At 45.3% G+C, this 15923-nt stretch overlaps 1 protein-coding gene across 1 annotated transcript in view; it reads right to left on the reverse strand.

Annotated features, from left to right (window-relative positions):
* SLC23A2 (solute carrier family 23 member 2) overlaps positions 1-15923 on the reverse strand; it is an 876666-nt gene that overhangs the window by 760720 nt on the left and 100023 nt on the right. Inside the window, exon 2 of the mRNA XM_078666639.1 lies at positions 4950-5013. The gene's annotated coding sequence lies outside the window, so the exon portion shown is untranslated. The remainder of the gene's footprint in view (positions 1-4949; positions 5014-15923) is intronic.

A 15923-nucleotide genomic window follows, 5' to 3' on the forward strand; every position in this document is an offset into this window, starting at 1 on the left:
GATGCCTGGATGTTGCAGACAGTGCAAGGCTTTCAGATAGAGTATATCAAGCAGCCTACCCAGCTTGTTCACCCAAGGCTGATCTCTTTTTCCGGGGAGCAGAGGGATCTGATAGACAAAGAGATCTTTTGAGGAAGGGAGCAGTTGTCTTTTCGACTCCTCACCCCCGGGGCTTCCTCAGCAACATCTTCATGGTGGTGAAACTGGATGGGGGCAACCAGCCTGTAATAAATCTCAAAGTTTTCAACGGGTGGTTAATCTATCGCCACTTCATGATGGAGGGCATCCACCTCCTCAGGGATCTCCTCCAAACCGGGGATTGAATGGTCCGCCTGGACCTCAAGGATGCATACCTCTCAATCCCATTTTCTTCAATTCCAACAGAACTCGCAGACATTCAAATTTACGTCCCTTCCTTTCGGTCTGTCCTCCGCTCCATGGTGCTCCACCAAGCTAATGAAACGGGTGGTGGAGCGCCTCAGATCGGAGGGGATAAGGATGATTGTTCATTTGGACAACATCCTCTTGATGAATCAATGCGCCCAGGGCCTGTTGGCCCAACTATAACAGACGGTCAATCTCTTAGAGTCCCTGGGGTTTGTGATCAACAATTCCAAATCAGATCTCATACCTGCTCAGAAGATGCAATTCTTGAGTTTTCTAGTGGACTCGGTCGAGGCTACTCTAAGTCTTCCTTGTCGCAAACTAGCAAATATCAGGCACGAGCTGCAAAGCACTCTAGCCAAGCCCACAATATCTCTTCGCCAACTTGCAAGGGTAGTGGGCCTCTTGTCATCGTCCATTCAGGCCATATTTCAAGGCCCCCTGCACTACAGGGGCCTTCAGCGGCTCAAAGCTCCACATCTTCGCAGGGACCTTACTTACTCCCAGTTCATTCCCCTCTCGGAGGAAGCCAAAACGGAGCTGCGTTGGTGGATCTCGCGCATGGAGGCATGGAATGGCCGGGCGATCTTCCAGCTGCAACCCTACTTAATGACAGAGTCCGACGCAAGAGGTTCAGGCTGGGGCGCCCGCTGCGGGGCTATTTCTACTGGAGGAAAATCATCCTACGCAAAGCAAGACCGTCATATCAACTGCTTAGAGGTGGTGGCGGGCTCTTTCGTGGTAAAATGCTGGACCAAGGACAAGGTCCAATGTTGTGTCCTTCTCAAAATGGACAACGTAGGAGCGATACGCTACATCAACCATTTAGGGGGGACAAGATCCAGGGCATTGTTGGATCTAGCATGAGACCTCGGGATGTACTGACTATCCAATCAGATTTCCCTTTCGGCGTAGCACCTTACGGGGACATCCAATCGGGTTGCGGATTGGTGCTCCTGCTATTGGAAGGACACAAGCCTATGGCGACTACATCCGGGAGTATTTCATAAACTCCAATCCCTCTGGGGTCCCTTCTCGATAGACCTCTTTGCCTCTCGACTGGACACCCAATTGCAGAGTTATTACAGCTGGCGCCCGGATCCAAAAGCCTTAGCGACAGATGCGTTCCTGTACAACTGGAGTATGGAGCAGGGCTATGTTTTTCCACCCTTTGCAATGATAATGAGGGTGAAATCACAGATGAGAAGACAACTAGCGGATCTGGTAATGGTCCCCCCGATATGGAGATCACAAGCTTGGTTTCCAATTCCCATGGAACTTTCTTGGGATTTTCCAATCCGTCTACCCTAGTTTCGGGATCTCCTAAGAGATCCACAGGGGAATCCCCATCACCTCCTACTCGCGGTAGGCCTTCAACTGATGGCCTGGCGGGTTACAGGCAACGTTGGACAGTGCCAGGTCTTTCGGAGGAAGATGCCGCATTACTCGCAAAATCCTGGGCAGAGAGCACTAACAAGAGGTACCACTCCGCCTGGTCTAGATGGGGGAAGTTGGTGTCTTCGACAACAAGTTGATCTAATGGGGGCGGACCTTGTCTATGAACTTAATTTTTTTGCTTCTCTGGCGAAAGGTTTGGCCTACAAATCAGTTAATACCTTCCTAGGCCACCAGAACCTCGGTACACTACCCTTTGGGATGTCAAAGTCCTGAACCTGTTTAGATCTTGGCCATCGAATAAGTATCTTTCTAGAAAACAGATGTCCGCGAAATTGGTGAAATATTATGTCTGATATCTTGCCGCAGAGTTTCTGATGTATGTGCCTTAGACCTTATGGGCCGAATATTCACTCCGGAGGGGGTTGTTTCACATTTCCAGGAGGACAAAGTTTAATTCAAGGTCAGTGTCTTATCCCGCCTTTCTGATGGCCCAAAGTTATGTGTGGTCAGAGCATTGACAGCCTACAAAGTAGCGACCGTCGATATACGCCCTAAGGACGTCAAACAATTGTTTATGGCCCTTACTAAACCACCCGGGCGGTCTCCTCCCCTGTGAGTGACAGATGAGTTTGCTGGGTTATGCAGGGTGCAGGAATAGACACCTCTCTCTTTGGAGCTCATTCGGTCCGGGGTGCAATGGTATTGAAGGCTTTTTCTGTGAGAGCGTGGCTGGAAGATTTCCTTAATGCCGCGGACTGGTCGTCAGACTCCATCTTCAAGAGATTTTACTTCAAACCAGTGCCCTCACTGGCGTTTCTGGTGGTAGATAAGCTTTAAACTAGCCTAATCCAAAGCCTTCGGTCTTGACATAGAATGAAAAATGTCCTAGCTATCGTAAAGGAAAGTTTCAATTCTATTAAGGACGTGGAGGCGAGGATTCGCCCACCCGATTGCGAAACCCTCCCAGAACATCCTCGTTCGTGTGGTGAGTAACTTATTTTCGTGTTCTTCTTGAGATTGCTAAAGCATTCATGTTTCTGGTTCTATGCTTCTTGTGGAATCGTAGTTATTGAAAATATGTTCAAGTTGTTCCATATTACGGCATCTCAATCCCATTTTCCTTGTTTGACCCAGGTTCAGATGCCAATAAACAGGAATAATTTGAAGACTGTCAAGCTGCGGTCGCACGAAGAAAGAGGAGGATAAAGCGTCCTCAGGGAAAGGTCACAGGCCATCCTAGCCCAGGATTGGACAATATGTTGAACTTTTTTCTATCTCCATTTTTCCCATGGGCTCATGAGAAATGTAGTTTTGTTGCGTTTTATTAAAGGCTGCAGGAGTAATAAAAGTAAAGAAAGAACAGCCTAATCCTCGCCTCCACGTCCTTAATAACATTGAAACTTTCCTTTACGATAGCTAGGAAGTTTTTCATTATTAGCCATCCATTGCTGCAAATGTAAAAGGCAATTATTTGCTTAACAACTGCTTTCCAGACCCAGGCAGACATGGGTATCACTGACATATATATGTTAGACATCCACCAGTAAAGCCAGTTTTAGTTTGTTATTTTGTGAAGACTGTCGAAAGAGATTGGTACTAACATATATTGGTGGGCACAGTAAGGTCTACGGAGTGCTAGTGCACTGTCATATGATTAAGAAGTAGTTCAAAGGCACCAGGTAGATACGAGTTTTGCAATGAGGATACTGTAAAAGGACAATATGTTGTCAGAAGGCTTTATTGATATAGCCAATAGTTTGGTAAGGGCAGCTTTAGTCCCATATTGATAGACCCAAAAACGTGGTTGAAAGAATTATCAATTTCTCTAATTTAGGACTGGAAGTCTGACTCAAAGAAAGTTTGACTCAATCTCGACAGGACTGAAGGCCCTTCACTGATGTCCAGTCCAACAAAGGACCACTTTTGAAGTATTATGTTTAGTTCATAAAGCACTATATGTATCTAAACATACCCCTTTTCCAAAAGATTTTCTTTATAACGCCCAATGAATGCCTATGCTGAGCCAAGGCAGTTTTGATATGTGTTCCAAGATTCAGGAACGGAACGTGGCTCTTTCCAGGATTATGTAGACAAATTTGTCGAGTCAGTCACCTCTTTTTAAACTAAAGTGTCAAAATACCCAAGGATGAAGGTTTAAGATCTATAAATTCCACAAACATAAATAAGGATGCTTTTGTAGCTCTAGGCATTGCTGATTCGTATCCCCAGTTATGAAAACAACACATTTCTAGCGAGTTATGGGTGCAATTTTTTTCATCACCTCCTTTTCAGGGCTCTAAGTGTTTCTAAAACCGGACTGCTTTAGAAAAATATTTATCGTTTTGTACCTTAGACTGGTAGATTTTTCTTGTGAAGGAGAAGAGGCAGCCTCATCATGGTCAGCGGTGAGGATTTAGAAGAAGTGGTAGAGGATTCTGGATGGTAATCCTAGTAAGGGGGCATTAAAGGTATAATCTGCATTGACAATGTTTACATTTCTAGTCCAAGAAACAGGAGAGGTAAGTAGATTGAAGGACTTCTTTGAGGGAAAAATATTTTCTTTTAACCACCTGCCATCTTTCATTACAAACCTCCAAAAGCAGGTGATGAGACACTCCAAAGCCACTTTAAAACCATGGCTACAGTCCTGCAAAATCAGTCTATGCATTCATACAGAGTTCCTTAAGAACAATCCCTGTCTGCATCACCTCTTGCTTTGTTGGCCATGATCCCTTAAAGAGTGATCAGTGGAAAAAATCCAGACAGAATCATGTACATTTCTCAAAGTCTAAACCCACGAACAATATTAGACAGAACGGTGAGGTGATTTGGTCATGTCTACGAAGTCATGGGTTAATGTTCTAATGGAGTGAATTGGAACTAGAGAATCCCAGTAGCTCATAATTTTGTATCAGTTGTTTTAAAAAAAAAAGTGTAATCAGTTGCGGTGCTCAAGGGAGAGGGAAGAATTAAAGACAAAGATCTGAAAATATCACATTGTTCTTCTGTTTTGTTATACTATATGAATTTCTTTGTTACACTTGATGCATGCGTGAGCCAAGGACTGCGGCCAGATTTAGGTCTACGAAGTCAGCCTATGACATGCAGATGATACTTCTGCCATTTATTTCAAAGTGCAACTGAATATAATGTAGATGTATTCCTACCGGCAAGTAGATCAGGACATGCTTCTTTCAGTCATCCTTTCAAGCTCAGCACCTCCAGACAGTTCTATTAATGCAAAAAGAAATGGTGTACAGTACAGGTTTATCAAAGTTAAATGTGGACTAGATGGGTAGAAAGACAGTGGGACCTTACACAGACTTTAATATTTATTTATAAAACATTTTACATAGCAAGCTCTACATACGGAGTTATCAGCTAACAGTCGAACAAAAAGGGTTATTATTACCTGCATCAATCATACACGTTATTGGCTTCAAAAGAAAGGAAGGATTCCTGCTGAGGCCTTACCTGTGTACACAAACCTCAGCAGTGGGAACCATTACTCCATGGTATTCATATCTTCGAAGTGCCCACCAGTTAAAATAGGAATTTCTGCACCAACTATTGAAAAATGCATTCACTGCAACAAATTATATGGCAATGGCTGATGATGAATGCCAAGCTAATCCACATTATGCATTGCATTGCATTCTTTCAAAGTAACGAAGTCCTCCTGGGGGAAGGGCTTGGAATGAAGGGTGGTAATAATACATTCAAGGTCTTTTGTGCAACTCTTCAGCTTAGGGGACAGATTACAGGCGAGACTGTCTTCAGTGCCTGGTAAAGCCTGATATGGTCAGGTTTAGACTTAGTGATGCATAGCTGATGGGGGTAACAGTGCTGTTTAAGACAGCAATATTCTTTGCTCTCTCCCCTACCTTGTGAATGTACTCACCTTTGAGTTAAGTGAAGAAATAGCTTCTCTGGGGACGTCCATCGTGTTGCAGTGTATGCCTTGTCCTTTGTGCTGCTCTGGACATCTGGGGCTATGCATGTGCACCCCAGGGCATTGTAGTTATAGTATTACAGAAAGAGAGGCTGAAGCTTCCACTGCTCCTTCTGTAGTACAGATAGTACCGGCGTACATGTAGTGCCAGCTCCATCTTAAGATCGCGGTTCCTCATCGGCGTTAGGTGTGGCCACATGCAAGTGAGGGAAATACATTGCCTCTATGCCCGCGTCATATTATGGATACAGGTATGTTATGGAGGCGTGCTGATTGTGCACCACAAAATGGTAGGGCAAGGTGGGACACACTTTCACTCCACCTGCCTACAGGATGATCTCTTTCCCAGCTTTGAAGGAAACAGAATAAAGATCGAGCGCCTGTCTCAAGCAGTCACTCCGTCTATACTAATGCGCAACACCCAAGGCAACCTAGAGGTTACCACTGCCTTAGCAGCAGCAACTTTTGCGCCCTGTGCACTAACTTGAAGGTGTGCCACGGCGCCAAGAGGCACAGTGCGCCCTATTATTAAAATGTCCCCTTGTGTTTTTCCCTCTGGAATAGCAGAATATTGTTTATGAGGTCACAGTTCAGTGTACTCTGCTTAAAGAGAAAAAAATTGTTCTAATCTTGTCATACATTATCACTTTGACAAATATGTCTAAGCAAGTTTTGCTCAATTGTACAAAGTGCAAATACGGAGTTTCCCGGGTAAATCTTTTTAACACCTGCACCCAAGATGAAACTTGATTCTTGGATGCATACCTCTAGAAACTGTTTCCAATGCAAAACATGTATTAATACGCTCATTCAGTAACGTTTGATAGGATCATCTTATTAGAATCGAATCTGTAGGCTTTTGGTAATTCTGTATGACAATATCTATGGACTGGTAGTAGTTTCACTGCCTATTGGCAGTGCCACTGGAATTCTGTGATTGTACCTCCGCTGTGATTCTCGCATAATAGTAGCCAAGGGATGACCCAACTCCCAGTGACAGATGGAAAATAGGTTCCCAAGGAAACCATGACTTAAAGACAAAATACCAATGAACAACAAAATGCCAGTACTGATAACCAATTCACCTCTTAATAACAGCACATTGAAATAAAACAATGTAACCACAGTACCTCTGTTTCCATATGAGTTAATCAAAGTTGATTTTTCGACATAATCACTTCTATGATTTCATGAATTTAATTGAAAAGCATTAAAAACATTATTTTCTCCACACTCACACGGATTCTTCTTTTCGACATAACTGCACCCACTGGCAATTCACTTTCATACACACACTATCCAGTATTACTCCTCTAAGTGTACTGCCTTATATCCACTGGACTGGCCAAACTTTTCTGGTGACCCACGAAGAGACTACACAGCGGGGGACTTGTGTCTAAAGGAAACAGGACACGAACGAACCAACAGACTTCATCTCCAAGTCCATGGGCAGTCCAGTGGATATAAGGCAGGACACCTAGAGGAGTAATAACACCTCGCACACAATGCAGTGGTGATTGCACTTGGTGCAGTGCACGTCGGCTAGCCACAATAAAGAGTATGTTGTTTTCTGAAGCTTAGATCGGCTGATCTAGTGACTTGTTGGGGGGTACGAAACGCGTCAACCTGTATATGGCCAATTGCGTGTACATATGTTTAAAATTAAACAAAATTGTGTATATGTTTGAATTTATTTGTCTTTGGCCTGTGTTGTAATTGCATTTTCAAATTTTGTATTGTTTTGTATTTGTTCAAAGTGGGTTGGGTGGTAGGTTGCTGGAATGTGTGTTGAATGGGATTAGTGGATGATTTTGAAAGTATGTTGGTAATGACTGGATAGAGTGTGTATGAAAGTGAATTGACAGTGGGTGCAGGTATGTCAAAAAGAAGAATCAGTGCGAGTGTGGAGAAAAGAATGTTTTTAATGCTTTTCAATTAAATTCATGAAATCAAAGAAGGCATTATGTCGAAAAATAAACTTTGATTAACTCATATGGAAACTGAGATCCTGTGGTCACATTGTTTTATTTCAATGTGCTGTTATTAAGAGGCGAATTGGTTATCAGTACTGGCATTCTGTTGTTATTTGGTTAATGACTAAATAAGCATTAGCAATCTCAATACGGCTTCCTTCTAGAAAATATACCAACACGAACACTTATCACCAGAGCTGCTATAATAGTAGTGGGTAGTCTCAGTCATATACTGGTGTCACACATGAGCCTGCGCTTCCAGTTGGCTACTTTGGAGTTGCTGCACACAGCAGCAGACAAATGCAGTTAGCACGGAACTGCCACTAAAGCAAGCATACAAGCAAAGTCTCCTTTATTGTCCCACACCGGCACAGTTAAGCCAGGAGTGGCATCACATGCAAGTAATTAAGTCCACTCATGATGTTCAATGTCTATGGTGTGCCCTCCTTAACATGCTTTCCTAACTAGAATAAACAATAACCAACTCTATATACAAATCGGTCTCCTGAGTAACTAATTTCAATACAGTTCGTAGTGCAACAAGATCTGTAATGGACCTTAATTGAGCTGCTAAAGATTTTAGTGTTCAGGTCTTTGCCCATTGAGGGTCAATAGCTGTCATGGTACTTCCGAAGGAAGAGACTACCGGTGAGGCTGGGGAAGGAGATGTTAAGGCTTCAATATTCGATGGGCTTCTTCAACGGTGAGTATCATTTGTGTCTCACTCGATGGGCCCCTCGGGGGCCCAATGTCTTGAAGTTCATTATTATCCATTTGAACATGAATACATTTCTGGTTACTCTTTCACCTTGTCGATGGATGGAAAGTATGACCTTCGCACTTCTTGAAAAGCCTTCTGGTTGGGCAACAGCAGTGGACTCAAAGGAATTGTAAAACATTTTATGAGAAATATTTATGAAGCATTGTTATGAACTGTTAAAAGCATTCTGTCTCGTCCAAGAGAGCATTTCTATACAGGAGTTTGTGCACGGAAAGTTGGTGGAGTCTCCCATACTCCGAGAAAAAAGAACATGTATCAGGGTCCTTGCAGCGCGGACGTCACCCAGGAGCAAAAAAGCAGCTAACCTTTAGCGTTTTTGGACAACCCAGGCCAGTCTTTGTTTATATTTGACGTCCTGGTTGTGTGGAGTACTTTGTCCTCCTCTATCCTTCTGCTATCATTCCAAATCCATCTAACCTAACCACCACTTAAAATGTACTTGCATGTTTCACTATACTAATTCAACACTAATCCTCTATGGGTCCCGGAGTAGCGTGCTACTCGCCGAAAAAGCGCTTCAACGCCTCGTCAGGGGTAGTAACTTAGGAAACGGAACCTAGTGCGAGACACAAGTCAGCGACAGCAGCAGCAGCAGCATGGCGTGAGGAGCAGTAGCGGCAGTTCCACTTCCATCTCGAGAGCCTGCTCTCGCATCGCTGCACTAGCCACAGCTCCCCTCACACCCCTGTGGCTCCCATCATCCTGCTTGAGGTAAGGGTCTTGCTGCCGACCTACCGATTGACCAGTCACCCAGCGCCACTGAGCCGGAGGGCAAGGACAGCAGGGAAGGTAGCGTCAAAGCCCAGAAACAGCACAGAAGATAAGGCTCAGAGCCGTGGAGGTCACCGGGCGGAACAGAGGCAGCCAGCGGTAGGCTGGCACGGCCTGTCCCCCTCCCACAGGAAAACCGCCATTGCAACCTCACTTTTGCTCTGCCCTGCAACAACTCCTCAGTGGTCGCCTCACCATGCCTCCCGATCTCTACCTTCTTTACCCTCCAAGTGGGAGGGCAAAATGGGGAGGGCCTAAACAGGGACAAAAACAGGCATACACAAAAGGGGGGTCTGAGGAAAAAACTTTGCACAGGGGCACAAGAGACCCGGGGGTAATATCCCTGAAAAGGAAAAAAACAATAGCTCAAAGAGCTCAAATCAGCTTTATTTACTAAAACTGCAACACAGCTAAATCATCAAAAACCCAGGATTTCCCCAAAAAATAGAAGACAGCTGGCAGCTGTCCCCCCTAGCGCACATAGCGGAGACACATGGTGCAAAGATCATATCCTATGCGGATGATACGCAACTGATATTCACCTGCGAAAGAAGAATCAGACTTCAACAGTGTTAGTATCAGGGTCTGTCTCTCGACGGTTTTTCAGTGGCTTATGGCGAATCAGCTCAAATGCAACTTGGATAAATCAGAGATGTTTTTCTTTGGCCAACCTGCTGTCAGTAACTGGAACGCCTGGTGGCCTAAAGAATTTTCGCCACCGCATACTGAGCAGGCTGTTGTACAAAACCTCGGAGTGTTGGTGGATAATACCTTGTCCATGAAGTCCCAGGTTCAAGCATTAGTGGGCACCTGCTTCGGCACCTGCTTCGGCATTCTGCGTATGTTGAAGAAATTCCTCCCTCTGCTGACACTAGAGGCTAGGAAAATAGTGGTCCAGGCCATGGGAACATCTAGAATGGACTACACAAATCTTCTGTATCTGGGCCTTCCTGTTACCTTGTACAGCGCTTACAGGTAGTAAAAAATGCCGCAGCCAGGGCGATCCACCAACCCAAACCAAGGTCTTCAATGTCCCGCCTTCTGAAATCACTTCACTGGCTGAGACTGAAGGAGAGATCACATTTAAAGCTCTTATTGTTTTTTTAAGGCCTTCAACAGGAAAGGAGCTGGCTATCTTAGTAGAAGAGTAATTCAGTAGACCCGACGGGCTCTCTAAGATGATCTTCCTCCTACCACGCTTGTACTCCTAAAGTACGTAAGCCAGGATGGGTGGCAGATCCTTTGGTTTCTTCGGGGCCAAGGCCTGGAACAGGCTCCCAGTCGCCTTACGCGGCATTTCAGTTTTTAAGAAACATCTGAAAACATGTCTTTTAAAAAATTAGCAGTGCTTTTATGCCGCTTTATGGTTTGCCCCAACTTCTTATCTGTCAGCGTCGGGACACTGTTTCTGAGTAGCCATTTTGCGCTATAATAAATGTGTTCCATTCATTCTTTCAGCAGGCAGCAAAACATAACAGCAGCAGCAACACCCAGAATGCTCCAGCACACCTTAGGCAGGGCCAACAGCCGGCCGGTAGCAAACTGATGAAAGGAAAGCCGGGGAACCATCTGAGCATCATCAATCCTCAACAAGCCGTTCGGCCAGGGATTCAGCTGAAGGCTGGGACTCAGGCTGGTAGGAGACATTGGCAGGGGACATTGCTAGAAGTCGGACCCCCTATACTACCCACCAAAAGAGCGCACCCAGAAACGTGCATAGAATCCATTGGAAATACAACAGTAATCAAGCAATTCAACAAGACACTAGCAAGGCGACAACATCTCGAGAATGAGATTAGGAAAATTGAGAAGGACCCTTACAAGGCCCAAAAAAACCAAAAGAACAGCCCGCACCAGCCACAACACAAGAACCACAGCCACCAACAAAGACCTCAACAACAGTAGCAACGATACGTAGGACAACTACAATAAGGCGACCACCAAAAAACAGCTTAGTACGCAAGGAATCAAAGCAAAGGGAAACAGAAGAGTTCATAAACATCGATGGTACGATTCTGAAAGCAAACCTATGCACACACAAACTAAACATCTACACCAAATGTAGGTTCTTGAAGGATCTCGGCACACCAATTTACTCGAACAACATGGAAATCAAGGGACTCCAAACCCGCCTACAACCGGTGGGCCCATGCGTACCACCCCCACCCCCAGCTGGGGATCAAACTGCGGCAGACAACTCGTCTGTTAAGGACACAACAACGTCAAATAGAAATGAAGGGACAGATGCAAACAGAGACCTAGGGGGGCGATCACTGTCAAAACACCTGGGACCGGTAAAGAAGAGGCACTCTGACCAATAAGGACACCCCTCATTGTAACGAATCACAACATTAACAGGAAGTAATGCCCACACGCTCCCTGGATCACCGAACATGCCCAAACACAGCAACGGACAATGGCTCAAGCAACCCCCGCCCCCCAAAAAAATCCCCCATACATTCTTCAGAGATCGGGCAGAATGCATTCAACACACCACAACCCAAAAATAGCTCTACCCTAAAGCCAGGAAATGCATCAGCCAACATCGCTCAGACAGCTTGCTTTCCATTAGTGTACAACCCTACCAACGGTCCCTCTCTTACCAACAAAACAAAGATTTGCAGGGAACAAACTGCGTGCGATTGGTCATATCTCGCACCCCAGGAATGGGAGAAACCAGTAGCCTCTTACACACAAAACCCACCCCTGGCCTCAACCAAGCGGCACGAGCCAGCAAAAACAGTTTAGAAATAATTTACCCTACAGATACCATCTGGGCAACCCTACTCAAGACTATGCAGCCTCCGTCTCTGTTACCGCCCTAAAATACCAATCAGATAAGCTGGACATGCAGCTTACGGTTCCTCACACCGTAGCAGACTTCATCTCAGGGATAGACGATAAGCTTGTAGACCTTAATGGTCTGATAAAACTAGGGCAAGCAGCCGCCCAAGCCACTCTAACTACATGACTTGAGTGCACCAATACTGGAGAAATTAGCCACCATGCTGGGATGCCTACTAACAGACTTAAAATCGAACACTAAACCAAAGAGCACTCTTAACATCACTAACGCAAATAAGGAACCAGAGGAAGGGGCAACAGGCCAGGACACGGGGCCTGACATGGCCCAACACAAGAGGGACCACCTTACGGCCCCAAACCACGCAGAACAGACGCACACTTCTCTCACTCCAACTCAAGAAAAGACCGGCAACTCAGTTCCCAACAATGCACAAGCCCACCACAAACAAAGAAAAGGCAGAAACAAGAAGATAGAGACCATCAGCTACTCCAGGACAGGCACCCCCACAGGAGCACTGCTGTACCTAAAGGAGAGATATATTATCTGGTAACCCCACAGCAATCAGACACCCCAACAAATTCTGGAAAAGGGATCACGCTTCAAATGCTACACCATTCAAAGAAGGCAGGACAACCCACTGTGGCATCAGTTGCCAAGAATCTAAACAATGCCCCTGGAAGGGCAACAAGGAGAAGATCACAAGCACCAAGGAGCACAAGCGCTACCATGACTGTAGAACACTCACTTACCCCCCCAACCCCCCAAACACAACCCAGACCCAAACTGAGCAAGACGTGAACACCAAAACAAGGGCAGAAGTAAATGTTCTTCAAAGGCGAACCCCCTTGGCAACAACAATTGGCCAATTGTAAACCTGGCAACCACCACATCAGGCTCACCCACAGCCTCAGCCCAAAATAGACCAATAAAGCCCCTTCAAACTAAAAACAACCCAACTAGCAGTCAGCCATTACTCCCCCCAAAATCTGTACCCCCAATTCCCTCCTCAATCGCTAACAACTCGCATTAACTCAATTATGGAATGAGCCAGCTAATGACTTAGGAGCAATCAACATCATAATATTTTTGCCAGAGTGCAAATCAAGAGTTCTAAACAGGGGAAACATACTGCGACTTCTCGAAACAATTAAAAGCTGGGACAATCTGCGCTCAACTGATCTATTATTAATTGAGTTATTCCAGGTTGACAATAGGCAGGGCCCGGAGGCAACCAAAACTACCTGGATAACAAATGAGACAGCCAACAAGGTCATGAAAGAAGCAAATGCATTTCAACAATGGGGGATAAGGCCATATCCCCACAACAAGCCCAGCTACCCAACCCCTTGTTAATTGGAAACACATGAACAACACACCACCAAATCAATACTAAAAGGAGCATGAAGCAGCTCCCCGGTGAACAAATATGGAAACAATATCCCAAGGGGGGAGGCATGAACCCTACAAGCCAAAGTCAGAAGCAGGCGACAAGAACTGGAGCCACCTATCGTGAACAATCAATGTCAATCACACCCAAAGAGATACAATATCCCACACCAGCCCTTTCCGAAAGGGCCAAGATTGACCAGCATGTGCATTTGGAACATCAACAGCCTGGGCAGTAAAGCACAGGACCCACAGCGTTTAGACTACCTGCAGGCCTTTGATCTCACTACTCCAAGAAACCTGGCAGGAACAAGCTATAGAACTACAAGGGTTCACGTCCCAACTAGTCCCCGCACAGAGGGGGGCAAGATTCGGCAACGATCGGGCAGCCTGATAATCTATGCCTCAATATCAATAATAGGAATTACCAAACCACTAAGGGCAACCATATAGGCCCCAAGCGAAATACAGGCAGCACAACAATCACCTTCAACGAAGTAGAATGGACAATCATAATCACAAATGCCTACCTTCTCCCAAGGCACAAATTCAAAGGCATCAAACAAGGATCTCAGAAGAAGGACACAGAGAACATCATACTAGCAGGAGATTTCAATCTTCACCATTGGGCACCACAAATGATGATGACCTGCTACGGGACCTAACAAAGGGTGGGAAATTCCAAACCAGGACCCAATTCATTTAAATAAACCAACTTACCTTCTACAATTACTTGAACATCTCAATCTGCGGACCCTGACCGGCTGCTTTATCAAGGATAACCCTCCAGCACCCATGCTTCACTCATCAACAACTACTTCACATCTTGGCTATACATTTGTCACACTTTCCCGGGTCCATAAAATCTGCTCTTATCATCTGGGAGACAAATTGAAAAGTGACCACCTAGCGCAAGAAGCGGCACTTAAAGCAAAAGCTAAATCTTTAAATCCTGCCATAAAAATAATAGGTACAGAATACACCACAAACTATAAGCAGATTAAGTGCAGCACCACTTCTGTAGAGCAGCTTCTAGAATTCGTGAAAATCCTCCATGGTCAAGACCACAATATGACGACAAACCCCTTAACCCCTTAATTGCATGGAAGAACTTCACCAAGACCTTCAGGGACACATTCGCAACCAAGGAAGGAACAATCACGGGGGAAACAGCAAAGAAACTATCAGCAAACAATCACTCCCCAGGTCAGAAGACTCAAATGCCCCATTAACCAAATATTCAGGAAACTCTGCCGGAACCCTCCAAACTTCGCCCTGCAGACCGAACTGAGGAAACTCAAGGCTAGCCTAAAAAGAACAAAATTGGACAAAAGGAGGCAAGAAAATAAATCACTGTGGGCAAGGCTGCTGAATGGTACTAAAAGCAAGAACTCCACTTGGTTTTGACAGACAACCAACATCCTCCAACGGCCATTCCACCAAGAAATAAACACCCACATTTCAGAGGAAGACTGAGCAAAATTCCTGCACCACCACTTTAACAGCCTTGATCAAGTGGGAGAAGAAAAAAGGGAAGAGCCATGTGCCAAAACATACCCAAGCACAACACAGAAGCAGCAGCAGCGGGAACCGAAGTACTCCAAACCAGTGATGAGGAACCCCATATTATATCAGCACATCAGGATGAAAATTGCCAAAGGGAGGTCAGAAGGCGGTCCGGGTCCCAATGGGACACCACCCATCTGTACAAACAAGACCCAGATTACTGGAGTAAAGCCCTGGCACCACTAACTGAATATATGTACAGCAGAGTCTTACTGCGGCAAAAAGGCATCAGAACAACAATAGCCATGAAGACTCTAAAAAAGCACTACCAGGCCTGACCTTAGATCCACTACTTCAGGTCCTCCAGGCTAAGCTGCTGCCAAAGTTAACCTATGGACGTGCGCCATTGCGAGGGAGGGATGCAATCAGTTTGGACAAAATCATCATCAGTGCCTAAAGAAGTATCTTCGACCTCCCAAACTACACTTCCCCAGAACAAATATAGCTAAAATTCGGCCTGCAGAAACAGACCATGGCCAGAAGGGGGGGTGATCATAAAAAGCTAGCATTTGGTCAGAGGAGCAGAGCAAGGCTCACTGAATTCACACCTGTGGGCTTAACAGTCACATCGGTAAAACTCACCAGTCAGAGAGTACCTCCTAGACTTCCTATAAAAACTAGGCATGACTAATTTATGGGAGATCTCCGCAACTTACCTGAGCTTCAAGAAAACAGTAACGAAAGCCACAAAAGCAATATCCTTAATCAAGGACAAAGCAACTTTGGCGGAAAGGTCACACTGCTGGTCTGTTCAAGGATTACACACTCGTCAAACCACAACTATAGCATAGTGAAGGATTCAATATTATGACAAAGGACACATTTTTAAGACACCACCTGGGCATACTTTCGATACTCCTGCACATACCTCCTTGGAAAAAGAAACCCAGAGAGAACACCTGCCCC

The sequence above is a fragment of the Lissotriton helveticus genome, chromosome 11 (assembly GCF_964261635.1).
Source record: "Lissotriton helveticus chromosome 11, aLisHel1.1, whole genome shotgun sequence".
NCBI lineage: Eukaryota > Metazoa > Chordata > Amphibia > Caudata > Salamandridae > Lissotriton > Lissotriton helveticus.